At 45.4% G+C, this 26,794-nt stretch overlaps 1 pseudogene across 1 annotated transcript in view; it reads left to right on the forward strand.

The window, feature by feature from the left end:
• The window catches only part of LOC144111480 (solute carrier family 4 member 11-like), a 78,550-nt pseudogene extending 58,556 nt beyond the window's left edge, over positions 1 to 19,994 (forward strand). Inside the window, exons 7-14 of the transcript XR_013310059.1 lie at positions 746 to 830; positions 3,662 to 3,784; positions 7,073 to 7,186; positions 8,419 to 8,551; positions 12,792 to 13,183; positions 13,855 to 14,334; positions 16,625 to 16,839; positions 19,928 to 19,994. The product of XR_013310059.1 is annotated as a solute carrier family 4 member 11-like (transcript). The remainder of the gene's footprint in view (positions 1 to 745; positions 831 to 3,661; positions 3,785 to 7,072; positions 7,187 to 8,418; positions 8,552 to 12,791; positions 13,184 to 13,854; positions 14,335 to 16,624; positions 16,840 to 19,927) is intronic.
• The last annotated feature ends 6,800 nt before the right edge of the window (positions 19,995 to 26,794 follow it).

A 26,794-nucleotide genomic window follows, 5' to 3' on the forward strand; every position in this document is an offset into this window, starting at 1 on the left:
GCCCTCCACTACGGCACCTCCTTCTTCCTTTCTCCTTTCACTCCTTCTCTTATCCCTTCCCTAACGGTGCGGTTCAGGTGTCCAACGATATATGAGACAGATACTGCGCTATTTCCTTTCCCCAAAACCAATTATTATTATTATTATTATTAACACCTGTTAGGCACTCTGCCTAAGGTTGGGGCACGCAATAGCGTGGCCATTGATAGCAACTATAACATGTTGGCATAAATGGCGTAGTAGAACCGAGGTCCTGGACGTCATAATTTTTCTCGTGTGCAGTTTTAAACCTGTAGTACGCCTCGTACCGTCAAGTCTGTGGCTGTGCTTAGAATTTGTCACACAGTGTATAGTGTTTATTTCCATTTTACTATTGACAAGTTCGGTGCGCAGTATAAACGAATAGTGGAAGACAGTGAGAGAAAGAAGCACATGGCACGTTAAGTATAACCAAAATTTCTTGTGCGGTCTCCTCTTTCTTATTTGACACTTTTGCTTTTGGTTTAGAAACATGCTCCGGAGGCATGATGGTTTTGAAAGGCAGTAGTTTCTTTGGCATGTACTGCCGGTTGAGGCCGATAGAAGAAGACGTCGCCTACACCACTAATGTGTCGCGGGCTGTCTTTGACAACTGATACGTTGTTTATTGCGATACTTAGCGGTGTATCTACTTGCCTTAGGTTTAGCTGCAGACGGCGAATGTTGTTGACTCCAGCTAGCTAACATATCGCTAATGCATTTTCAGAAAGCCTCCAAGTGCGCCATCGCCAGAGGTCTGAGGGACGATTTCCGGCGCCGACTGTCCTATTACATTAGCGACTACGTAGATTGTAAGTCCCACGCGATTCGTTTTTTTTTCCACTGTCACTCTTCAAGGCACAAGCAGGGATAACCTATCGTTCTTCGCTCTTCTCATCTCAGAGTAGAAAAATTCTTCTGGAATGTGCACCGTTCCTTTCCACTGCGCTCTTTTGCATATTTAAAAAATTCATCTACAAATAAAGAACTGTGGACCCAGAAAATTTCTAACAGGGCGCGGTTGGGACCCGCCAAACATATCACTCAGATTCCCAAACCTAGGTCGGTATCCTAGGCTAGACATCGACCAAAAGCGCAAAAAAATTGCCACCAGCCAACTCGGCTCTGCCATTGAAACGCAGCTTCTCACCTAAGACCAATTCGGTCAATTACGTGACGACCGTAAATGCCTCGTGGATTTGAAGACCATAAACTCATGTCCAGCTGTGATTGCAAAACCGCATTTGACCGTATCAAGTTTGTTTTCGTATTTGTTGCTCATAGGAAAAATGGAAGGAGAGAGAGAAGCCGGAAAAGAAAAAAGTAGAATTCAGGCTTTTTTTTTTTTACTTTTACCAGGGGACATGCGTAGTCGGGGTGATGAGCGTTCCTAACGTTCTCTCTATTTTCTTTTCGACGGCTTTTTAGCCGCCTCGAGTGCTCCTTTCAGAGTGCGCCATGTCGCAAGTGTACAATTTCGAGAGCACAAACACTTTAGTAAACATGTAAATACCTTCCGCGTTTTGAAAGCTATGTGCACACGTGCCGTGCTGGGACGCAAACAAGTCCAGCTGGAATGCCGTCGCAAAACACGACCAGGCTGGAATAAAAACTGAATCTTCTATCGGTGATATTCTCCTTATGAAATCTTTAATCTTAGGCATGACATTAGCAAGATTTAGTACAGGGAGACCTTACCTGTTACAGGGATACGGGGACAACAGGGGGGATGAGCGCGTGGGCAGAACAATTACGCCATTCGTGTGGCAGATAGGGAAATAGCAGGGCGCCAGAGGGAGTGCGCAGAACAACTCCTGTTGGGCTACTCTTGGGTTACCCCGCTCTTTCCCTATCTCCCTAACCGATAGGGTCCCCGTATTCCAAAACTCGCTAATGCTTAGTGCATGATCTATTGGAAACGCAATAAAGGGAAGTAGGACGTTTTCCTTCAGCAGCGAGGTTTTTGTTTCCGGCCTGTTTTCGAATTCCGTGCGGATCAGGAGCTTTGAACTACAGGAATTGGAAACAAGGGCAACGTATAAAGTAAATGGCACGCCATGCGTTGTCAGTTCTCTCGGTTCTCTCGTTTAGTATCTCCCAGCATTCAGTAGCGAAAGTCATCAGCTGGTATATCCCAAGCTACAACCGCCCACGGGATTATTGCCATGTAGAAAGTATGTTTGTACTGGCAAGAGAACAGACACAAGTGGTTAGAAGGAGTTGAAAGAATCCCTAAGATGTGCCACGAAGTGTTTCAGGGCACATTGGAAGTAATTTGTGAGTAGTCTGATTCTTTTTTACTCCTTAAAAGGTCTCTGTTGCTCTAGAGTTCATTGTCACGTGATATTTTATGCAAAAATCCACGAAATAAATCGAAGAATTTTCTTCGGGGGCCAGTGGTTTTGACTACCACTGCCAGCCACGTCACCATCGGTTTTCCCGAAAAGAGTAAAAGCCTTCGCCCGGACTGGTGATTCGCTTCAGTGGGTTGCATGGCTAGGAAAAGGAGCCTGCGCCTTGAAGTCCCGTCACGTCGGGATTGAACAGGCACCCCTAAAAAGGGTGAGAATGGGCTTTACTGCACGGGTCGTATTTCGGTCCCTCGCGGACAGATTTTCCGTCGAGGGAGGGTGAGGTGAGTAAAGGCCCTTTTCCGAGCATTTCAATCCAACAGAGCCGAACACCAAGCCGGGGAAATCTTGTACCCATCAGAAAACCGCTGGGTACCCGGTGACTCTCGGAATCGAACCCAGCACAGCCCGATTCCGAGGCGGATGCTCTACCACAAGGGCCCTGCTTCTGCCATTTTATTTTTTAAGGAATGGCAATAGCAAGGATGGAGTGGCCAAAATTTCGTTCATCAAATTGCTTTTTGATTTCATTAGCATCTGCTTACAAACTGCTCCGTCGTCAAATTTCTTGATTCTGATTTTTATTTTATTCACATTCCGTTTTCTGCGCTTTCTCTTTTTTGCGCTTACCGCTCTTCAATATCTGCAATGAATGAAAAGAGGCTAGTTGGTACTGCACGACGTTGTTACTGGCGCTGTGTCCAGTGGTTTCTGTTCGTTGATCCTTGTTCTGACCACATGATCACACTCTAAGCTTCCTCCTCAATGTGTAGTAGTATTCAAGCGGTTTCTGCAAGCTGTAAAAATGTTTGCTGCCCATTCGGGAGCCTTGCGTTCTTCTGTCCAAAATCCTTTGGGGAAAAAAATGGAACGCCCATTTTTCCCCATCCATTTTTTTCCCCGTCTTTCTCTTACAAATTATGTAAAAGGAGTGTTCCACAACGGCAGCTTTGATTGCCTAGTGCGTTTCGCGGTCAACTGTTCAGTCGAAGCATTTGTTTCAGTAGAAAGAAGTGCGATTACGTCACAGTTGGCGACTTGGTGTGCTTAACTTTCGGGGCTGTGGAACAAAATTAGGGAAACTTGAGAAGCATAGACTTCGGTAGCAATGCAAAATGCATTAAGATGTTTAGAGTAAGGAAACTTGAAGAAATTGCCCAGTGTAAGCCCTTTTCCTAGCCGCGAGGTTAAGCAGGGCGATGTAAGACAGCAGTCTTTTATTTCGAAGCATTATAAAGCAGCTTGTGCCAATCGAAGATGACTTTTGCACCGCTTTTGCTTGTGACGTTTAGGTGCTGTTGGCCCGTGGACGTTGCACAAGACAATATCTACTGTATTCTTCCTCTACTTCGGCTGCCTGCTGCCTACGATAGCATTTGGGGCTCTAAATGACACCAATACACGAGGGAAGATTGGTAAGTGAAATTTGCGCTACATTTTAGTACTTTTTGTACTGCGATAGTGGCATACACATATATATTGTGTAATTGGTGACTTCCTGAATCATGTACTGTTATTGTAAATCATCATTGTCTGCTATTGTACCAAGGGGGTTCGAATCCCGTCAAGTAGGAGGATTTCTACTTTTTATGGAGCACGCTCCGCTTTGACGGGAAATGAAATTAATCAATAAATAATAATTGATAACAATAGGTAATTAATTAATAATTCTTTTATTTATTCATTCATTTATTATACAGGCCGTTTCAGTAAGTTTAATACTTGATGCAAGTGAAAAATATTTTTCGGCTTAATGCTGGAGTTTTATTTCTCTATTGACGGTAACTTACTTGGCTGGTTCTACTGACGTCGAAGGGGAGCCCTGAAAAGGGGAGGATTACCTGAAAGCATGGCGCCATGGTAGAATTTCTGAATTTCTTAAATTTCTTAGCCAACAGTCCGTACACCGTGCCATCAAAGGTATGGCTTGTTCTTAAGATGAACAAATATCTCGCACTCGTTTCGCATCCGGGAAGGTCACCTGTGCAGGACTCCATTTATTGTGTAAGCCATATTTATTTTTCCCTTGCGGCAAACAGAAACTAGTTTGCCATTGGCGAAAGTGTCTCACCGCTTCGAGAATTGCATCAGGAAATGATGTTTTTCCTTAAGAGGACACCCAATGTTTAAATTTGAATAGTACATCTTTAGGTTACACCATATTATTAAACAAAGATTAGTAAAACCTTCTCGCGATTTATCTGGCTAGTAATGGCTGGCCAGCAAGAAAGCCTAATTAACTCTTTCTCTACCGCTCCCATTGGCCATGGTTAGTTTGCTAACGGTGGATGCGAACGCCAATTTCAAGCGCTTACGCACCGTCGATAAACATGATGCGCAGTAGAAATTGAAGTTAGATACAGTTTAGTTTTAATTTTAGTTCCTTTTTTTGCGCGTGAAGGTGACTTTTGAACCGCCTGTGAAAGCAGCGGTGGTGGCGGTGGTGAAAAACATTTATGATTATTTACAAGAGAGAGTGGTAACTGGCCTTAAGTTCCAACCGCTGGCCGTTGAGAATAGCCAGCACCGCCGGAGAGGCACACGCCCTGAAATGCGGCAGTTCTCCTTATTCAGTTGCGTACGAGTTTCATTTAATCGACATTATAGGTAGCAGTGACTCTGACGATGCTGCCGCATCATCTTACCTTAGTTTATAGGGCGATGAAGACCCGACTAAGGAGCCCAGAAAGCCTGTGGCGGCCCCTCGTTTAGTTTCTTATGTGTGCCCGTTTCGCTCATCTCAAAGGGCATTTTGAACAGCGTATTGGCGCTAACATCGTTATTAGTCTGTCTTGATGACAGTGGCGATTTGGTTTTGATGACGCAAGGGCATCTGTGGCGAAAGAGAGCCACGGCATAAGGTATCTCGCTTTACTCAAGGTGGGATCCTAAAGAAATGAGACGAAACTGGCCTCATTTCTAGGGTTTACGCATCATTTGAACAGGACATGAGACCGTTTACGCTGAGCAGCGTTCCCTGACAGCTTCGTCCAATAGCGTGCTCAATTATACGACCCTAAACTGATAGTTTTTAGCCGGAAATCTGTATTGCCTAGAAGTTTGATTTTTTCTGAAGTATTTGCTGTTACACGATAGATAGACATGTTGTATATTCCAGTCACTTTGTTTTTTTTATTTTTGGATAAAAGCAGATATTCGCAACTTTTTTTAAAATTTATCGACACCTTCATTTCGCGAATAGAATTTGTCAAGACAAGGCAGACTTAAACGAAGCTATAGCCCCGTCGGCTCGTATTAAAAAGTGTGTTTTATTGATTTAATTTTAACGGTTAACATAATGATTTCATTAAACCACATAATTCTGGAACCAAAAAAAAAACAAGAAAAACCTAAATACAGTCGTTTTTCCTACTGTGGGGAAGAAGTAAAAAAAAAGGCTGTTATTGCGAATCACTAAATTTTCCCGCACCTTGCTCTCTTGATAAAATGGACCTTCTTACTCTCACTTCTGCTGCAGTGGACGTCAGTTGGTTATACGTCGTTTAACATAGCACGCTTTTCTAGCTATCATAAAAAACTAGTTTTCTCGTCAGTGCTTTCAAAACAGGGCTTTCGCGACTAAGGCAGCCTAGTTATTTCTAGTCGTGATTATCTGAACAATGAAGCACCAAACCGTGAAAATTAACTCAGGTGTCGTGACTTGATATCCAGAAAGAGAATTATTATTATGAATTATGATATTATGATATCATAATATCATTATATTATGAAAGTGAGGAATATAACAAGGGGCAAGAGTGGTGTTACGCTAGCAGAGGCGGAAGTTCGGTATTGAAATGTCTGTTGCATTTCGAGTATTGAACTAGCGCAGCGCAATGAAATACAGATGTTTCATACATCAGTGTAAAAATCAAACAAAAAGAAGCGCAAAGGGAAAGCAGGGCTTTTTCCACTGCAATGCGACGTGTCAGAGAAGTGCAGTTTGCGAATGCAGTCAGTCGAATCGGTTCTTAAATGACTAATTTTACCGCTAACCGGACAGCTGATCTTTAATGCAATATTCTTTATGAATATTATGGAACCGGTTTGGCCGTACAGCACTTCAGGAGCGACCTAAATTTAGCAGTGAGAGCTTGCTGGCGATCGGTGGTCTGAAACAAACATAATTCTCACACTGCACGCTAGCTCATCTGCGCTGTTCCATGTTACCAAGAACTGTGCTTGTAACAAAACCAGGTGCAGATCCAGAGTGCGAGCCTACACTTTCCAGCTTACCACGTCAATCGCACAATATGTAAGTGGGGAGGCATAAAGGCATCGTGGAAGCTTCTATGAAAACGCCTCTTAAAAGCAATAAGCAATGGCTTCCGTGTTTATGCTTTGCCCATTAATATCTTACGGCGTTCTGTTTGTGGCATGTCCTAATCTTCATTTTCTTTTTTATAATTTCTCAGATAGCGATGGCGCCGAGGAGAGGCCCGGATTTATATTTCTGGTTAATCATTATCTGTTTAGTGTTCGGGTCCTGATAACAGCGGCTTGTTATGCGCGCCAGCTAAGAGGTCAGAATTTTGCTTCGTCAAAATGAAATATGACGTAAATAACAAATGTTTCAAGGGATAAAGAGCGATTAACTATGGTTATCAGTACATCCGTATTTTAATCCAAATGTCTCGAGAATTTCTCAACAGGAAACTTCCAGTTTGTGCATGCACGTGTGACTGGTGTCCCGGATATCGCAGATGTCAAGAGGTGCATGATCAGCCAGACCCTCGGTGGTCTGGGCTTCGCTATCTTAGGCGGCCAGCCACTCGTCATGCTGATGACCACTGCTCCTCTCAGCCTTTACATAAAAGGTGAGAGTGCCTGCTTAGCTATACGCGGGCATTTTTTTGCGAATTTCTTTCTACTTTTAGACTGTATGGCGTCTTTCTTTCTTGTTCTTGTATCTGCCATGTTAAGAAAATGCTGTTAAACAGGAACTAGATCTAATAAGCAATGCTTACGACAGAGCTCAGTGCTCCGCACTCAACCGCTATATATATGCCGCTCCCACAGCGCCGTAATCTTTCGCAGCAGCGATGTTGTGCGCCTGCTGCCAGCGAGCGCATGAAAAGGAATATTTCCTAGGGATGATTTATCTGATAATACAAGATAAATGCAACGCATTGAAATTAAGATTAGCAACATCCGGTGCCTGGAAATGCGTTTTTGTGCATTTTTATTTTCTGTCCGTTCTGCTCCGGCCCGACGTGTAAAGCGTATTTCTTTGTGCTACCTGAAAGTTTATTTGTTGACTGAGACCGCGCGCCAGACTTGGAGAAAAAGTCGCTTCTGTTTGCATGCAAGCTCGTGACGCTTCTTAAAGGATGATTAACACACAGAGCTTAGAAGGCATCACCTTGACACTACATAATCATTTTTCTCTAGGCCATCTATTATTGAAATGATCTGTAGATTTTCTACAGATATTATATAGACTCTACCGCCTTGTTATAGGTATTTCCTTTTGAATTTCGTAGTCTATAGACTGTCTATAGGAAATCCCACTAAATATGTATGGCCATAAATCTACTCATTGTTTATAGATGATCCATAGGATTTGATGTTATGTTATTTGATATGTCTGTATGTGGGATATTATGGTGGGCGAGTAAGTTTGTCTTCCTGTTTTGTGTGAGATGCCACATACATCTTGAAATGTGCACGAGTTCCTGTATTTGTATACCCGGTGCGTATTTAGTCTGTGTGCAAGAATTCTGTATTTGTACACCCTCTATGTATTTACTTTCCGCACTGCCGAGAAAACAGGGGCAGGAACCTCGGACAAACTGCTGGTAGCAGTTTTTTTTCTTGTCCTAGCATTTCTTTTGTCATACGCGGAAGAATTCTGATAAATATTGATTGATTGATTGATTGATTGACTCACTGTTTGTTTGTTTGTTTTATTGATTGATTGATGTATTGACTGAACTGTTTGCAGACGTGTATAGAACTTGTCTATACAAAGTCTGTAACTGCAGTGACAAGACTGAACAATTTATAAACTGCCCAAAGAAGCTTTTGTAAGGGATTTCTTTCCTCGCAGTGATATACGATATCCGCGAGGATTTTGGCTTTGACTTCACCGCCATGTATGCCTGCGTCGGCCTCTGGAACAGCTTCTTCCTTTTCCTATACGTAGTGTTCGACGTGAGCAAGGTTATGAAATGGTGCACGAGGTGAGTGTTCTGACGAGGTCTGCCTAAATCTTGTTCCATTCGGGCCCGCAAGATAGCAATAAGGAAACACATTACACTGACATGACGAGAGTTCTGGTCAGAGCACTCTTAGCTACCGATCGCTACGCCAGTCTAGGCGGCACTTCAAACCCGCAGGCGAGAAAGTAGCAGGATTGGAAGGAATTCGCGTCAAGTGAACGGAAGTTGACGGCATTGTTTAGCCCAATTTAGCAGAAGAATTGTCGGGTGTTCTTGGCACGACCAGTGAACATAAAAGTCTCTTGACACGTACGCTGCAAAAGTTCACACCGCCTGGTCTTTCTTACATCAGGGCCGTATGCTGTTGTGTGCAAAGGAAAGTAATGAAATCCTGTGTTAAAAATTCACAAGTGATCAAAAGGAAAGAGGAAAAGGAAAGAGGACGAAAATGCGTTTTGATGTGTGTTCATACTTCGTGAGCGCTTTGTGTTGTGCAATCGAGTCTATTCACACCTATTAGAACGGAAGTTCTTTGTTATACTTCTACGGTCATTTAAATCTCCCGCCATTCCGGTTTCTTGCTCGTCAGATGGCGTTCTAACTTTTTCTCGTTTGTACATGCCCGCGTCCTCTTGCGTTTCGACTGACTTGCGTACGGATGGAAGCTGATCATGACGACATCCAAAGCGCAGCGCACGAAGCTCGCACTTTAGGACGTGCGATGCAAAGCCGTGGCGAGGGCCGAGTGGTCAAAAGCAGCGGCCAGTGAGGCTGATCTGTTCCCGCCGTCAAAGGTTCGAATCTAGCTTGTGGCTATCAATATGAGAGGCCTTTTAACATGATAGCGGTAAGGAGCTCGTGTCGCAGAAAATCTGGTGACATCGTCTGCGTCGTTGAACGTGAGCGAAAAATCCACAAAAAATCCACAAAGAAGCAACGTAGGAGGCAGGTGGGCCACCAAGGTCGCGTGACCTTCAGGCTTCATTAAAACTTATCCATCAGATTATCATCAAACTGCTAACCGTGGCAGTTGGCAGTTAAGAAAATGATTGGTGACTCGGGAAGAGGAAATTGTGTCCGTTGGCAGCAGCTGCCGTCGCAGAGCAACAGCACACCGTTTAACCGGTGCATCCCTGCACCAAGAGTGGCTTGAAGACTCTCAGGGATCCATGAATGTAGAGAATGACCAATTCTGCATATAAGGGAATTAACCCATACGCTATCGCGTCATACCATTAAGGCGGACGCGGCGGTCGAATTTTGATGGAGGCGAAATTCCAGAGGCCCGTGTACTGTGCGAGGTCAAATCACGTTAAAGAACCCCAAGTGGTTGAAACTTCCGGAGCCTTTCACTACGGCGTCTCTCATATAGCCTAAGTCGCTTTGGGACGTTAAACCCCCATAAGCCAGGAACTTTAAGGCGTAGTTTATGTGTCTCCTCCAATTTTTTATTTATTCCTTTGAACAGGGTCACAACGCTACAAACCCACCCACATACGATGGAGACTGGCTTTTCTTCCCGATGGAACTCTGATGCTAGCATATTACAAGAGAGGAAGCATCCCGTTTTACAGCGATAGCTGTTAGGCGCCCATCCCTGGCTTTCGCGTCGTAGTCGTCCGCTGTCGTCGGCGTCGGCGTAACCGGTGGGTGCGCGAGCACCTACTGGTTGCACCGGTCGGCCTGGGTCGCATAAGGCTACCGGTGTCAGTTTGCAACAGCCACCCGCCAGTGCAGGGGTGCATCACGTGACCACTACACGAGTGGTCATGTGACTAAACGCCTCAACTAATCTAAACTCAACGCCTATACAGATATCACTGAATCTCGCGTTACACAGTCGTAACCGTCCTGTGAGTTTTTTTCCCCTCTCTGTCGCTGGGCAATACCATCAGCTGTGTCACCTCTGCCCCTCCCTGTCATGAAAATGGGCACTCCCAGACTGGAAAAGAAAAAACTTTGATCACATGGCAGCGGATGGGGCATGCTAAGTCGGCAGCAGGTGAACACGGCAGTGCTACACGCTCAGAAATAAAGCGGTTGTCACGTGGTGCAGGAATAAGCAAGTCAATGACCGTGTTTCTACGGAAGGCATAATTTGTTAGTCTGCGACAAATTGTGTGATGTAGCATTCGCTGTAAAAACTATTCAAATCTGCAACGATTTCTGTGCCTCTTGAGTGTAGCAAAACTCAGATGTATGAAGCATACATACACATGTGAACTTTGCCTTTGTACACCTTTGATCAATTACCTGCGTGGACTCCTTTCCTTGGCAACATTTTTCAGTTTTTCTCTGAGCGAATGACTGAAAATTCAATGACATCATATGTTTTCTCACCTTACTATATGTTAAGATCGCCCGTGTCTGCTATTTGGGAGATTTGAGGTAGCACAGAATGAGCGCCGGAAATAAATGTAACTATAAGCAGTGTGCTTCAGAGTTTTTTTTACTTTATTGTTGAAGTTCAAGTTTAAGGTAGAAATAAAAGTGGCACGGACATCTCAATGTCTAGAGAAAAAATGTGGTTAGCCTGCTTAGTTGAAATAAAAAGAATATGCTTTGTCAACAGGAAAGCGCACACATGCCACTATTTTACGCATTTCGCAGTTTACGCACCTTTAGTTGTTTCGCGACATACTGTTTGAAGTAAGCGAAGTCTGCCACATCAACTTTCGGAAATGCTGTCGATGTGAAAAGCGCGCTTAATTCGAACTTAGCAGCGGTTTGCATGGTCGCTCTAGATTACATAGAAGCATCCTTTTGATCTTTGTGTTTATTTTTACACCTATTTATTTATTTATTTATTTCATAATACTGCAGGCCACTGCTTGGCCCAAGCAGGAGTGAACATATAATGTTACATAACCAAAAGAATAAAGTTATTCAATATTAGCAGCACACGGAAACCAAAAGAATAAAACCAAAAGAATAAACTTATACAATGTTAGCAGCGCACGGATACCAAAAGAATAAACCAAACGAATAAACTTATACAATATCAGCAGCACACGTATACAAAACATACATATAATCAATATTAGCAGGTAAATAGACGATTTAACGCATCAGAAAAATTTTGCGAGGAAAAAACGGATTCCGGTAACGAATTCTAATCTTGCACTGTTCTAGGGAAAAAACTGTATTTAGAACTGTTAGTTTTGGCGAAAAGGGGAGTAAGTGAATGTTCAAGAACGTTCCGAGTCCTTCTCACTAGAGGACGCTTAATGCACACCGGAAGCTTCAGTTTATTTTTACCTGTTAAACTATTAAACAAGAATACCAATCTATTATTTTTCGGCGGACTTCTAGTGTAGCAATGTTATTAGACATCATTAACTGCGATGGAGAGTCTTCCCTTTTGTATTTTCCGTATATAAACCTAACCGCTTTCCTATTTACTTTTTCAAGGACCATTATGTCCTTTTTCTTGTATGGGTCCCAAACGACTGAGGCATATTCAAGTAAAGACCGCACACAAGTTTCGTAAGCCATTTTTTCATGTGTTCTGGGGCAGTTTTTAGCTTTCTTCGTAAAACCCATAGCTTTCTCAATGCGGCTGTAGAAATATTAGTAATGTGTGACGACCATTTTAACTTACTGTCAAGTGTTACACCTAAATATTTATATTGCTCAACTTCCAAAGCCCTATTACCGCGAATAAGGTAAGGCAGCAAACTTGGAGACTTTTTTCTAGTTATACGTAAGACAACAGTTTTTTCACTATTAAGTTCGATATCCCATTTAAGACACCATTCTTCAATGGCAAAAACTGCTTTTTGTACAGAGCTGTGGTCATATTTGGATGAAATTTGTTTAAACTCAACACAGTCGCCTGCGAATAACTTAACAGAAACATCTTCAGGTATGACCGCAACTAAATCATTAACATATATTAAAAACAACAATGGCCCAAGCACACTTCCTTGGGGGACTCCTGCCGGCAATGGTATCACGTACAACTACCACACTGCACCACCGAAGTCGAAATGGCAGATGGACCTTCCAAATTTGAAAAAAGTGTAGAAAATAACAAAATAAAACTGACACACAAACAAGAGTCCCTGCCTCAAATGGTCCAGCCGTGTGGCAAAGGAAATGAACTGTTAAAGGAGGTGCGTTGGTGAAGTCTGCTGAATAATGTGCCTTATAAATGGTGGCGATTGAAATAACGAGTGCGGTCATGGTAAATGTAATTTTCCTCTATTATTCTGAGGTAGAACAATGAGCATGTTTAGTCCAAGCTTTACCTCCGTCGCAGGTCTACCGAGGAGATCTTCTCACTGTTCATCACGATAGCTTTCTGCGTGGACGCCGGACGTGACGTGTACAAGGACTTCCGGCGCCACTATCTGGCCCCAGAATGTACGAATCCAAGCCTGGCAGCCGGTAACCACCCTGCGTCCGCGGCCGCCGGCAATACAACGACTGTTGCCAGCGCCGCCTTGGCGCTCGTGCCGTGCCAACGAGACGCAAGCATGCTTTTCCTGCTTCTCATGTTCGGAACTGTCATGCTGGGCGTGTTCCTGTACAACTTCAACAAGACGCCATACTTGCTGCCCTATCTGCGGGACCTGCTGGCTGACTACGCTCTACCCGTGGCTGTAGTGGCGTTCAGTTTCATTGGCTCCTTCGTGTTCTCAGATATCCAAAGTGAGTGCCTTTACACAAGCCGCCACCTTGCCGAACATAAAATCCACTGCGACGTATGAGATCAACTAAGAAATTAATGTTTAAAAGCTCGTAAAACATTTAGCAGTATTGACTTACCAGTTGAAATCATTATTCAGCCTGAGCTGCAAGCAATAATTAAAGTGGAGGCTGTAGTAACAAATCATGGATAGCATTAACCTAGGCGTTAAGAATAGCTAAAAGGTTTTGTGTAATTGCAGCTGGCAAACCAGAAATTGTGGCAATCAAAAAGGAAGCGTAAAATCTTTCGAGCTTTAAAACAAAAAGAAAATGCTCACAGAATGATGCCTACATAAGACCAAAATAGAATGCTTCTGAGTCTGCGCACAAATCTTTGACGTTAGAGTAAAAAACGAGTTTTTGATGATTTATGGCGGAAAGGTGTTGCTATTGGTGTAGGAAAGCAACAGAAAGAACGGATATTTAAGTTTGTACCTTAGTTTATGGCAGGCTGCGCGCGACATATCTTGAATATCAATAATTGCGCTGTTTTTTTGTCTGTTTGAGGTAGCATCGGAAAAGTTATACAATGAGCTTTATAAAGTCAATATATACAACCGACAGAATTCAGATTATGATGCAGAGCTCTCGATTACTGCGTGCACGATAAAAAAAGGCTTTTGTTATCCCAGGCTAACAGTTTCAGTACTCGCACGGCTTCTCCTTGGAACGGGCCCGCGTCGAAGCCCTTCTCCTGTACGGAATCCTGGGTGCGCTGGGCCTAGGATTCGCCCTGTCCTTGTTGCTCTTCATGGACCAGAACATCTCGGCTGCCATGGTCAACAAGCTCAAGAAGGGCACCGCCTACCACCTGGACCTTGTGGTCGTTGGCGTGCTCAACGCCGGACTGACGCTCTTCGGGCTTCCGTGGATGCACGCGGTGCTGTCGCACTCGCCACTGCAGCCCCGCTGCCTGGCCGACCTCGAGGAGCGCGTGGACCAGGGACACGTCCACGAGGTGGTCGTTCGCTCCCGCGAGACGCGCTTCATGGGGATCCTGTCGCACGTGCTCATCGGACTGTCGCTCCTCATGCTGCCCTACCCGTTGTCCAACATTCCTACCGCAGTCCTGAACGGGCTGTTCCTCTACATGGCGGTCACGTCAGTTATAGGTTTGTGCCCATGCAGTGCTAACAAACGCGCTCGTAAACCTCGGTGCACATGCACGAACAGTTACGATAGAAGATATTAACAGGTATCGAAAACTACCTTTTTGTTTCCAGAGAATGCGCTGTAATAGGTTATGAAAGAAACGAAAGAATAGCTACGATGGAATAGGCCCGAGCGACCAGTAAAACGGCTCTTTCCTCCGCTCAATCAACACGCTGTTAGCAGCGCGAAAAAATACCTCTTCATCGTTGAGGTCAATCAAAGGAACGCAGAGGAGCTTTGAGCGAACGCTTATACTTCAAACGTTTCTCTTTTTAATGTGATAGCATCTGAAGCCGCATCGGGAAAAAAAGTGCCTGGTTGCTCACATAATTTCGTTGACCGTAAGTAAGGTCACCAGACCGCACATGACCGGTTGTGTTAGACAGACGTGTAGGAGTGCGCAAACACACCAGTCAGAGAATGACACAAAACCCCATGTAAATGCATCAGCAGCTTCTAATCCTATCGCATTGTCAACACAATGTAATTGGGAGTCTCTTAGAAATTTTTCCGAGTGTCCTTGTCCCTGTGCTTGCGCACAATAATCGTCCTGTTTTTCGTCCGTCAAACGCTTGCAGGACTAAAGGCGTAGTTCTACAATGCGCGACTAGGAGCACTTTCACATTAAGCTGGTGTCCTCACAATGTAATAGTGTCACGAATTATTCGTAGCAGTGCAGGAAAGCTTAATAATGCAATTGTTGGGGCGGCATTTTGGAGCTCGGTTTCGACGTCTACGAGCAACGGAAGAAAGCATCGGACTGGACGGGCCCTGCTTGTGCGCCTTCATCCATGTATGTTCGCGCTGATTTTTGACGCCAGAATGCAACACCTAGCCCTGGCCGGCTTTTTCTGCGACGCATTTCTTCCGTTCCACCGGGCGAAGGTGCAAGAATTGTACACTCTAACCACGAGTGAGCCTATATGGGAGTGAAAAGGGAGTGAGCTTTCCTGTAGCGCAATCCCGTTTACAAAAGAAGGAAGCGCGCTAGAGGACAACTGAATGTCTTTTTACTGCTTTATGTTTAGTGCGTACCGTATCCCCGATCCCTTTCCTGCACCCAGCTAGACTATATGTCCGCTGCAACCTATCGAGAGTGGCACACTTTGGCTCACGTGCCTCATCTGCTCAGGCCTACAAGGCAGGAAGGAGTCTTAGGTCCCAACACAATGCACCGAAATCCCTAGGCCGACAGTACTTGTTCTAAATAAAGAGTCCCAACCAGCTACCATCTTAACAGACGCTGCAAAGGATAGAGAGGACAGTGCCAGTTAGGCTTTCGTATTCGATAGTTCATCCTGTGCCGTTTTATATCGTGTTCTTCGCATTAAGAACGAAGTACTTTTAGCTCCCGTTCACCGTGTGGGAAACGTGCTGGAAATATCGTGCAGGCAACGCGGTGGGCGAATATGACGCCGAAACGGGAGAACATCAAAGCGACCTTTCCGAAAGTTTCTTTCCGAGCTGGGGGGGGGGGGGGGGGGTGCAGCTTGACTCTCGTGGAAGGAAGCGGCGCACCACTAGAAGAGCGCCGTGTGGGCCTTAGAAGTTTCTACACTCAGGGCGAAAGTCGGGTTAGTGGAGGCAGCGCGCAACCTTGAGTTAAAGGTTCCGTCCCCACATCGCAAGCCACGAAGCCGGCAGGTTGTGTATGTGTGAGCAACAGCTTGTTGCTACCCAGTAAACAGACGCGAGTCCTGTATAAAGAGACGGGAATACGGCGTTAAAGAGGTGGTTCGGTGGGCGCGCTCTGACGCCTAAATGGTCCTGCAGGTGGCAGAGACGGGACCCTGAGACGGGCCTCATTTGCGCTCGAGACACAGCAAACTTACAGGCCTGTGTCGTTTACTCGCGAGGACAGGATCGTGGCATCGTGCATCTCTGGCTCCTTGTGGGCTCGAATGAGGGTGGCGGCAGAAGTGGTTTGGTGTGTTTGTGCGGCATGGCATGACCTGGACGAGACCGATTTCAAGAATGCGGCTAACGCAATCTATAATTGATCTTTGACAGTACTACGCGGGTATTGCGAAAAATGTCATGCTTATTTCTACTCTCAACGCCGAGAGGCGCTACCATGTTTTTAAGGTTGCTGAATGATTCCAAAATTATAAATGGCAATTTTCGAGCCTTTACGTCGCGTGCAATACTTATAGTATGTCGTCCCTTCTGATTTTGAGGCGCTCTTCTGTAAGTAATCTTCTCCTGTAAATTAAATACCATCCCTGCACATATAACTTTCCGATATCGCAGGCAACCAGATGTTCGAGAGAGTAACACTCCTGTTCATGGAGCAAGCGGCCTACCCTCCGAACCACTACATCCGACGTTGTCCGCAGCGCAAGATACACCTCTTCACCTCTTGCCAGTTGGCACAGCTGGCATTACTCTGCTTCTTTGGGGTTCGCTCCCTGGCCGTATGTGCAGATGGTCTCTCCCGTCATCATCCTTTTGCTCCTGCCTCTGAGGTGAGTTTAGGGCAGCTGTACATCGTTAAATACCTGCAACCATTAGGTACACAAGCGGCCAAAAAGTGAAGCCAATGTGATATACATTGATCTCCAAAATTCGCACAACTGTTTATACAAGCAATTTCACCAGCCGCAAAGCTGCGTAGTGGGCGTACTGTAGCAATCCTGGAGAAGTGATGGCTTCAGGCTGTTAAAATTTACCGCTTTTGAAAGATAAGCATTTAAAGAGCAGAACTCACTTCAGGTTATTCGCAGCAATGCTAACAATCAATCCGGTCATGTTTTAACTGGCCTGAAAGTAAGCGAGAAGTAATTAACACAATTTATCTTAACGACAGTTTACCTCCCCTTTTTTGCCCTCGCACGTTGTTGGCTTGAGTCTAGGACATTTTCTCTGAGATCACTCATCTCTCGCTCTTAGGGTGGGCTTCATGTGGCCGCAGTTTCACACATACACTTCCCACTCCTTTCTTCCTCTCTCGATCTACCTCATCGCCCCCCCCCCCCCTCCCCTCTCGGTCTTCTGCAATACTCATACTGCAGAGACGGCGCCACCGTCTTCCATATCTTATGGTATTGGTTGGCCATGTCCATTTTACCATAGTATATGTTTATTCATTTTACTCACTGTCACCTTCCGGGTGAAACAGCTGACCGATGCAAGCACCAGAAGGCAGCAAACATAGCGCGGCGGCAATGGCAGCTACGTATCAAAACGCAGACTAGGGGCATTTTTTGTTGCTGATGAACACCCATCGGTTGTCATAACTATTGGCATTCATCTCCCAATGGGCGTGCACTATTGCCTGAAGCCTACTCAAAATTGTTAGCAACAGTTCACGAATTTTTGCAACGCCTTTTTTGGTCACCTTGCAGGTTCGTAAAAATAAGGAGGCATAAGACGCACTGAGTAGAGGTTACTTAGTTTTTGAAGATCAACACCCTTAATAGTACGGAGGGTGTTTCTCGTAACCTGAAGCAAGGAGAGAAGCAGATGAAGCAAAGTACTTTTGTACTAAAGGCATAATTTCATGACTTCGCTTTTCCTTAATGTGGTTGTCATTAGAATGGGCCTGCCTGACTTCAGTCTGCCCGAGTGTGTCTCTGAGCATGACTGCCAAGTTTGAACATGGCGTCCTCCACCCTCCGCGGTACATAATTGCCATGCCGTTCAGATTAGAAGCTTAAGGTTCTTGGATGCAATCTCACTGTGGCGGCACAATATAAATTCAGGTGACAGCAAAATTTTAATGTGCGTTGAGATGTCAGTAAAGGCTAAAAAACCGCAAGTGGTCAAAAAAATCTCTGTAGCCATCGGAAATATAATGTGCTGTCTTTTTTTTATTCGGCAAGTGTGCCATAAGTCATAGTGAGAAAGGAAAAGGGAATGTAGGAGAAAGGAGAAGTGAAGACCAATTTTTATCATATAGTACCGGTTGGCTGTGTAGTGACTGTTCATGCAAAAACGCAGACTGATGGGCAAGTTGGTGAAACCTTCATGCACTTGTGCATGCACTCCCAGACACCCTTAGAGCGTTTGGGTGTAGCGGTCTCAGTCTCGCAGGAGATTCCCTCGACTAAGTGTGGCAAGTTCAGCCAGAAACCAGCTACCAAATGACAGAGAGCGATCTTTTGGTGCCCAGCTTTCGCCGGTCGCAAGCCAGAGAATGGGTCGGAGCCAAATGTTCACAAAACAAAACAATGTTTATAGAACAGCAAAGAGACGTACGACACATAGAGGATTTCACAATCACTCGTACGAGCACATACAAAGTGATCTATACAATACACAAGTGACACAAGACAGAGGTTACTATACAAGAGAGGCCTTGCACCAAAGTGAACTAACACACGAGAGAGGTAAACAAAATAAAACGCAATTTGTTCACCCGGCACTGAGACAGTCAGGTCACGATGGACCTGACGGTCCATCGTGATCTTCCAACCAAATTACGCGTTTGCTTACGTCACGATAATCAGTTTTCTTTGTATAACTCATTCAATTTTTTGTGTACTTCTGTTGTTAATCTATATGTGTCCCGCCCCTTATGTAATACTTCACACGAGGGTCTTTAAGGAAATAAAGTGAAGTGAAGTGAAGTGAAGCCGTCTTGCAGTCTGGCGCACGCTGCCTCGCTGGTCCGTGGCTGGGCGAGGCGTGTCGAACCCGGGATTCGTGGTGGCGCGCTTCTGGAGAGCTTAAACGGTGCAACGGGCTGAAAGACCGCTCTCAGCGTTCTTCATATATAGGCGCGCGCCACACACAGTACACCGCAGCCGACCCAGTAAGGTCAGCAGTAACCTCATCGATGGAACTGAGAAACCGATGAGCCGGGAGGATGTGTAGGGATCTAATCCTGATGTGGGAACAAGTACGGGCTGCCTGTCGTGCAAATGACTCTTCATCTACATTTAGAACTAGGCGACTGCTTTCTATGTAATCGTCCACTTGAGAAGGACGGTGCGTGGCGTGAAATATCTGCCAAATATTATGTGCAGCCTTATATAAATTCCCTGCCTTTCTGTTTTTCCATTTCTCTCTGTTGAGATGGCAGGGCCCCCATACAACCAACCAGCAGCAACCAGTGTACAGTAGGTTTATATACTCTCTAAGCATTGTAGGTTGGCCGCGTTGGCTCTTATTTTTTAACCGATAGAACAAACTTCCGGCCCGACATCTAGGCGGTGCTTAATCATCACCGTCCAAATATTTCCACTCTATGCGCTGTGGTAGCACATAATCTCATATGGCGGTTCGTAGACGCTTTATGAAAAAGATTGCACTAGCAAAGTAAGAACTCGCTATACAGAAAATTTTCGCAAAATAATTGCAACAAAAACAACAAAAAGAAACAATATTTTAGCTTAACTGTCTCGTTTCTGTCACCTAGGTGCCTTTATTTAATGGAATGTGTTTTGTGTACCAGTTTTCCTGAATTCCCCATCTTCGTATTTTGCGTTACCGGTGCTCAGTATAAAATTTTGCACCTTTGATCTGCTTGTACTTACAGGCATATTTGCATTCTGCTCATCAGAATGTGCATTTTCTTCAATGCAATAATCTTCACTTGTTTTTTCCTAACAGGCATACAGTCATCACCTTGTTCGTGGACCCAAAGTACCTGGCTGCCTTGGACGGCAAACATCAGTAGTACATAATCTGGCGTTTCTGCAGTTAGTCGATCTGTTCCGATGGCGTCAAGCTTGCTTCAGTGGGACGCGGCGTCTCGATCGATCACCAAAAGCTCAGCACGTTCAATGACTGACCCTAATGAGTTCTAAATCGTTTACTGGGTCTGCGCCACCTGGACCTTCCGAAAAGCGCTTGACCCTTCTGAGCTCACTGCAGCTTTGATGCTACACTGCAAAACATGTTATCCTTATATAAGGGGCCTGTTTAAAGAAGGCTTTCTTTCACTCAAAGTATTCCGCTGCAGACCACTTCGTTGAAGGCTTTCGGAGGTAACATCGACATTATGCTGAAATTCGGATCGAATGATATTCTATGCCTCTGCAACTCAGAAACATGACAAAGCCTTAATGTGCTTAGCGACATCACGTAAAATTCTATCCGTGATGAAATATTTCGAACTTCGTTCATGAGCAGTTCATCATGTGTAGGAAATTCTAGTAAAAAAAGTTATTTTGCTTGACTTGCCGTACTTTTTCGTTGTGCGTTTCACAAACGGGCACAGGAATAGCGGAATTTTCTCCTTTCGGGCATGTTACCCTCTTTCATACAAGCTTGGCGGCTCTTTCCTCTTTTCCTATTACTGATTATTCGACAAGCCGCTGCCTGCAGTAACACATCTATTAAACTCCGAATTACCCGAGAGGTAGTACATGTACTGCCGCACGTATTACCTTTCCCTTCATCTCCCCCGACAGTTACCTGCCGTTCAAAGCTGGAGTGGCAGTGTTCACAGTGTAGCGACTACCATATCGTTCCACACAAAGATTGGCAAAGCCACGCCATTCCCATTTTCTCTTCTATCCTCGACCGCAAACATGTCTTTAGGGGGGAGCGGTTGACTCACTCCAAGGCCCTCGACCAGCATTGACTGCTGGAACGGGCCGAGGCCGCATGTAAGGTCCCAGGCTAGGGGCTCCACGCACGACAGCATCAACTTCATTTCCAAAAATAAAGATTATTCTTCCTTCCCCTTACTCAATCATTTCACAGCAGTTGGATTTCTTTAACATGATTTTATTCGCGTTTTAAGCAGGAATTCGTAAATTTAATAGCCGAACTATGTTAATAATTCATATCTCTTTCCCGCCGTACTAATACGGTGATTTGTTTTAGGGTTTCACTTTCAGCACACGTCCTCCTCGCTACTGACAGCACGGTAGGCAGACGCATACCAGCCCAAACCTTACGTTCACTAACAACGTGCTAGCCGCCGCGGTGGCTAAGTGGTTATGGCACTCGGCTGCTGGCCCGAAAGACGCGGGTTCGATCCCGGCAGCGGCGGTCGAATTTCGATGGAGGCGAAATTCTAGAGGCCCGTGTACTGTGCGATGTCAGTGCACGTCAAAGAACCCCAAGTGATCGAAATTTCCGGAGCCCTTCACTACGGCGTCCCTCATAGCCTGAGTCGCTTTGGCACGTTAAACCCCCATAAACCAAACTAACAACGTGCGGCAAGCTATCTGGACTTACAAGGGAGTCAACCTAAGCATTGAACATTCCATCCTAACAAATAGGCAACCTGTTCCAGTTTACGCCCTCACTTCGACCTTGTCCAATTTTAGACAGGGACAACTACTGCAGAGGCAAGTTCTGCAAGATCAGAGAACTAAACCCGAGAAATGAAATTCCGGACTACAAAGTCTGGGCTTCTAAGCTCCAACGAGACGTAGTTCATATCAAAAAATTGGTGCCGGAAGAACTTGTCGGCGGCCCAGTAGTCATCAGGCTAATCCACCTCTGGGAGGCCTATCGATATTTGGAGAAACGGTGCCTCAGCCAAAAAGCGCAATCGCAAATTAAAGCGGAAAATGGCGGAAACGGTACAACTCGTCTCCGAGCACGCGGCCGTTCTTTCGTTGCAGCACTGCAACAAGATACGCAACCGAGTACTAGACGGCACTCTTAACATGAACTCCGGGTCATTCCTGCGCGAAATGTTAAACCCGTGCTCTTCTCGCTCACGAAATAATAAATAAATAACCAAATTCATGCACGAGGTAGAGAAGGGCAAGACCTTGAAGATCTGAAAGCCACATGCTTCTCCATCCTAAAGCAGGAACCATAACCGACCTACAAAGGAACCCCCATGTATGGCTTGGACGCTCCCATCATAGAGGCTGAGGTATGGGCTACACTGGGGTAGCTTTGCACCATATTCTCCCCAGGTATAGATTGAATTACCAACCAAAGCCTCCGAAATTAAGACTCCGAATTAGTCGCCGCTCTCACTAATTACATGGATCATCATCGGGAGCAGGACACGCTGTCCCCTGAATGGAAATCAGCTGAAGTTTCTTGTATCTCCAAGACTAACAAGACTTTAGGCCTTAAGAATACGAGACCCATCTCTCTCGCTTCATGCACCGTCAAAGTTCTGGAGCATGTGATCCTAAATTGCCTTAACCGTTACATGGAGAAAGAAAAACTCTTCCCCCTCCCCCCCTTCTATGTTCCAGCTAAAAAAGGGTGTCCTCAATCCCGTTTTCCCCCGCATCACCAGAGCTGTCTTTCCATTAGACCTAACGAAGGGTTTTATTAATGTTGCTCACTCTTCCATTCTATAATCACTGAACGACCTAAACGTGGGCTTTCGCACGCGCGAGCACGTTCCTGCCTTCCTCGGCAACAAATGTGTCTGCTTACAATTAGGCACAGTCAAAACCGACCCTTTCACGCTAGCAGAGGTGGGCAAAAGCCTTCATTTTCACTTTTCCTCTCATTCCCACATTTGAATCCATGGCCTTCCCTCACCCTCACTTTAAGAAGTTATCCGGCACTCCCTCACCCTCACTTCGAAAAATTTGCTCGCACGCCCTCGCTGTCACATCGTCGTCCCTCCCTCACCCTCACTAACATTCGTGTGAAAACTCGAGTTATTTTTTGTAGGCAACCTCTTGCGATATTACTGAGTAATAAACATGCAAGACAAGCCCTCAAGGCACTATTGGACGAGAAGCTAGATGCTTATATTGCTGTGTGCGTGCGTGTATGTGTGTTCTTTGAGCTAATGCGTGAGACAAAACCGAGACTGTTACGAGTTCAGCCCCAAAAATATCACTCTGCATTTACTTCTGGAACACACTGCATGCGCACAAGTGGCTTGCACTTATAACATCTCATTGTTATCTATATCCACTGCTAAAATGAGTCAGCGCGTTTTTGTGTGTGTGCAAAAACTAATGTACGCCAAGAGTATTTAAAAAGCATCGCAGTAGCGCTTACCGCGACAATTAGAATAAGTGTTAAGCATAGAGCAGACTCGGAGCAAGGACATTTTGTAGTTCGCTTAATTACCTAATACTCGATGACATTGTCACAGCACTGGGTCTTCTGAACTTCACTGCTTCTAATCTCCCGCCATTTAGCGCGGTTTGCTGCATGCGCGCCTGATGACGCTTCCAGGCGCAGGGATGAATCGAAAGATCACAAAGACCACGCTTTCAAACTACAGCGTGAGAGTCTGGCAGTTAAACACGCGTGAACGCGGGTACGTGACGAAGACGGCGACATTACAAGCACAGCTCGAGATCTCGGCAGTTCGTTCAGGCAGAAAGTTAAGATTTCTCCCAACTGATTGTTCATCTGAGGGAAGTGTATGAACCGATCGAATTCGAACAGGAGTGGCACTTCCTCTTGACTTGGTCAGCCTTGCCTTGCTATGTGTTTCAGAGCGTGAAGCTCTACTTCTTGCGTTTCGGGTCTCAGCGTTATGCGTTATAACGCAAACCGTAACCCAGCGGTTGCAATGGTAACGGAGGTGGTTACATAACGGAATCATATAACAGGCGGCAGCGTGAAGCCCGAGACCACAACTCAATAGGGGTGTGCGAATAACACTAACGTACGATTGCTACCCAATCGAATATGCTGTTGCGTTGCTACCGAATCGAATCCGGAAAGTTTGGCTGAAAACCAAATCGCATACGAATTGAATAATGAGGGAACATAATCGAAGACGAATATTTTGACCAATATTCGCTACCCGTGCGAATATCCAATGAGCAATCGTGAGGAACAGCTACGCGCTGCCTTCGCAGTTATAGCTGTATCTTTTAAAAGAGGCAACACTGATCTCAATCCGGGGGTTCGCGACACAAAATGTATTAACTTTATCACTAACATGTTATGCGCACAGAAAAAGTACCTTTTGCTCTTGGTAACAAAAGATAATAAACTAGCGCCGCATTTGAGTGCACGAGATGGATGAGGGCTTACGTGTGAGGCTTGGCCTCCGAGGTCAGGCATAAAGGCTGGGTTTGCTGAACCTGCCTGGACACTGCTGCGTCGTCTAGTCTCTGAGGCCATGTATGAGGATTACGAACACCGCCCCACGAGAACTGACCGCACCGTGGAGCTGAACCTTCCATCGCGTGCATACCGATCGCGGCGGCAACGTAATGCGGCGTGTATTGTCCCTGTTTTTCGAAAATCCATGGAAGAAAAATACGGCTGGCCTTGTTCGAACTTCGCTCCAATTATTTCAAAGTATTCGAAAACTTGAGCACATATTCGATTAGTTTCAAATAATTTCGAACATACACTGTTTAATTTCGAACATACACTGCAATTAATCGCGGCATTACTCCTCTCTCAAAGAAGCATCGACCCGATGCATTAAAACAAATAATGCGACTAGTCAGAGAAAAAAAAAATTCGGATCTTGAGAAAATAGAGCATGGAAATGCAGTGGCATTTAGCGCGCATAATACGGATTCAGACGGACTACATGGACAACTTCTGGTCGTACGCGGCGTCGCTGGGATGCAGTCATTGCGTCAGGGATAACTTCATAATCCAGTTCACCTAGCCGACGAAGAACCTTGTACGGGCCGAAATAGCTGCGCAAAAGCTTTTCACTCAATCCACGGCGGCGAATGGGCGTCCACACCCAGACATGGTCTCCTGGCTTGTATTCCGCGTTGCGTCTTCGTAGGTTGTAGCGTCTGGCGTCGGACCGTCGGAACGGGTCGCTAAAATGCAGCGTTTGGCCTGAATAATGGTAATCACTGACTGCCCGACTCTGGAGTGAATAATTCCTGTGGTTGCCATTTTAATGCCCTAGCGCTTCCACTCCGGTGAAAAGCAGTTTTCTGTACGATTGGTCACGTGACGTTGTGACGTCATCTCAAGCTGCCGACTGAATTGTGAGCAAGGTGCCCACCGTGGCAGTTCAATTAATGATTAGTCGCGAGAGACATTCCTCAGGAACAACGTATAGGTCTTAGGAAAACAAAAATACATGAATCGCCGACCAAAGGCTTGTGTCAATAAACGACGTTACGGCTTCCTTACGGAAGCCTTGTTCACTGAAAGTTTTACTAAAAAACCCACACGAGATTTCGTCCAACCTTAGACTTCAACGTGTAGGTCTCACAAGCCCCACCAATGGCAGCACCTGCCATAGCAGGGCAGTGGCGCGCAGCACCTCTGCTCAGCAGCGGAATCAGGTCTCCCAGAGATGCGTGAATGTAGACAATGACCAATTGTACCGCAGTGCATGTGTAAAATGATGCAATATCACGCAAACTTGCATCATATGAAATATCAACAAAAGGAAGCCAGTTCAGGTCACGCAAAACCATAGAAAGTCAAGATAATTAAGCCATAAGAAACCAGATCTGATAGTGCTAGCGCGCGATAATTTGTGGTTAACCCCAAGCTAAACCGCCCGTGATTTTATTGCTTGGCCGTCTACGCATTGCCCAAACGCTGATTGTCAATTCCCTACCATGCCTGCAAGAAATTTCGTTCATAAAGTAAGGAGCGCGATTACATGGTCACACATCTCCCCAGGGACAGAAATAAACCAAGAGATGCTCCAGTTATTTGGACAGAAGTACCACTTATTTCTTTTTTTGGCACGTCGTACAACGAAAGATGGAGCGAGCGATGATTCAGACCAAGGTTGTTAAGCTGTTGCTTTATTTCCATGGTAAGACTATAGTGGTTGGCTTTGCCTACCACACAGCGGCAGCGCTTTCCTATATTGCGGTTCCAGCGAAAAATAGAAAGAAGCTACGACTGTAATGAGCTACTCGCAGTGTGAAATAAATTCTATACCGTAGGCGACGGACAGAGCTGACGCTCATTTTTTCGGCTTGTCCAGAGGCGCACCCGGCCAGCCTTCACCTTTATCGAGTGCCGATCAAGCTGATTAACGGAGGCAGCAGCGCAGACTGGCGTCAGCAAGCCCAGCGTGGAACCACGTGGTCCGCTTCACCTGCCTTGAAAAGGACGACGCCAGCGGCTCAGCTCTCACTTGGCAGCGGAGGCGACAGACAGAGCGGACGCTCATTTTTTCGACTTGTTCACAGGTTGGAAGTCTTGAGATTTGGCTGTTTCCTGCCGGTAGTCTTTTCTGTTGCCTTTGCTGCCATCTGTTGTCAAACATTTTTTGAGCCTTGCAAGCGCAGTGAAATTTGCCATGGGAACTGAACTGGCTGACTTCAAACGCGAGATGCGCAAAGAAATCCGTGCGCTAAAAGCCAGTCTAGAACACATGAACCAAGATGTTGAGGACTTCCGAAAGGAGTGTGCTAACTTGAAGAAAGAAAACGCTGCTCTCAGAGCAATTAATGCTGAAATGACAGATGAGCTTCAACAACTGAAAAACAATGCAAATGAAAACTCTTTGCGAATCACTGCATAGGAGCAGTACTCTAGGGGGAATGACATTGAGGGATTCCCCAAAAAGAATATGAAAACCTATTTGATATCCTCGCCAAGGTTGGCGATGTAGTCAGAGAGCCAATAACAGAT

This window comes from Amblyomma americanum, chromosome 11, assembly GCF_052857255.1.
Source record: "Amblyomma americanum isolate KBUSLIRL-KWMA chromosome 11, ASM5285725v1, whole genome shotgun sequence".
Taxonomy (NCBI): domain Eukaryota; kingdom Metazoa; phylum Arthropoda; class Arachnida; order Ixodida; family Ixodidae; genus Amblyomma; species Amblyomma americanum.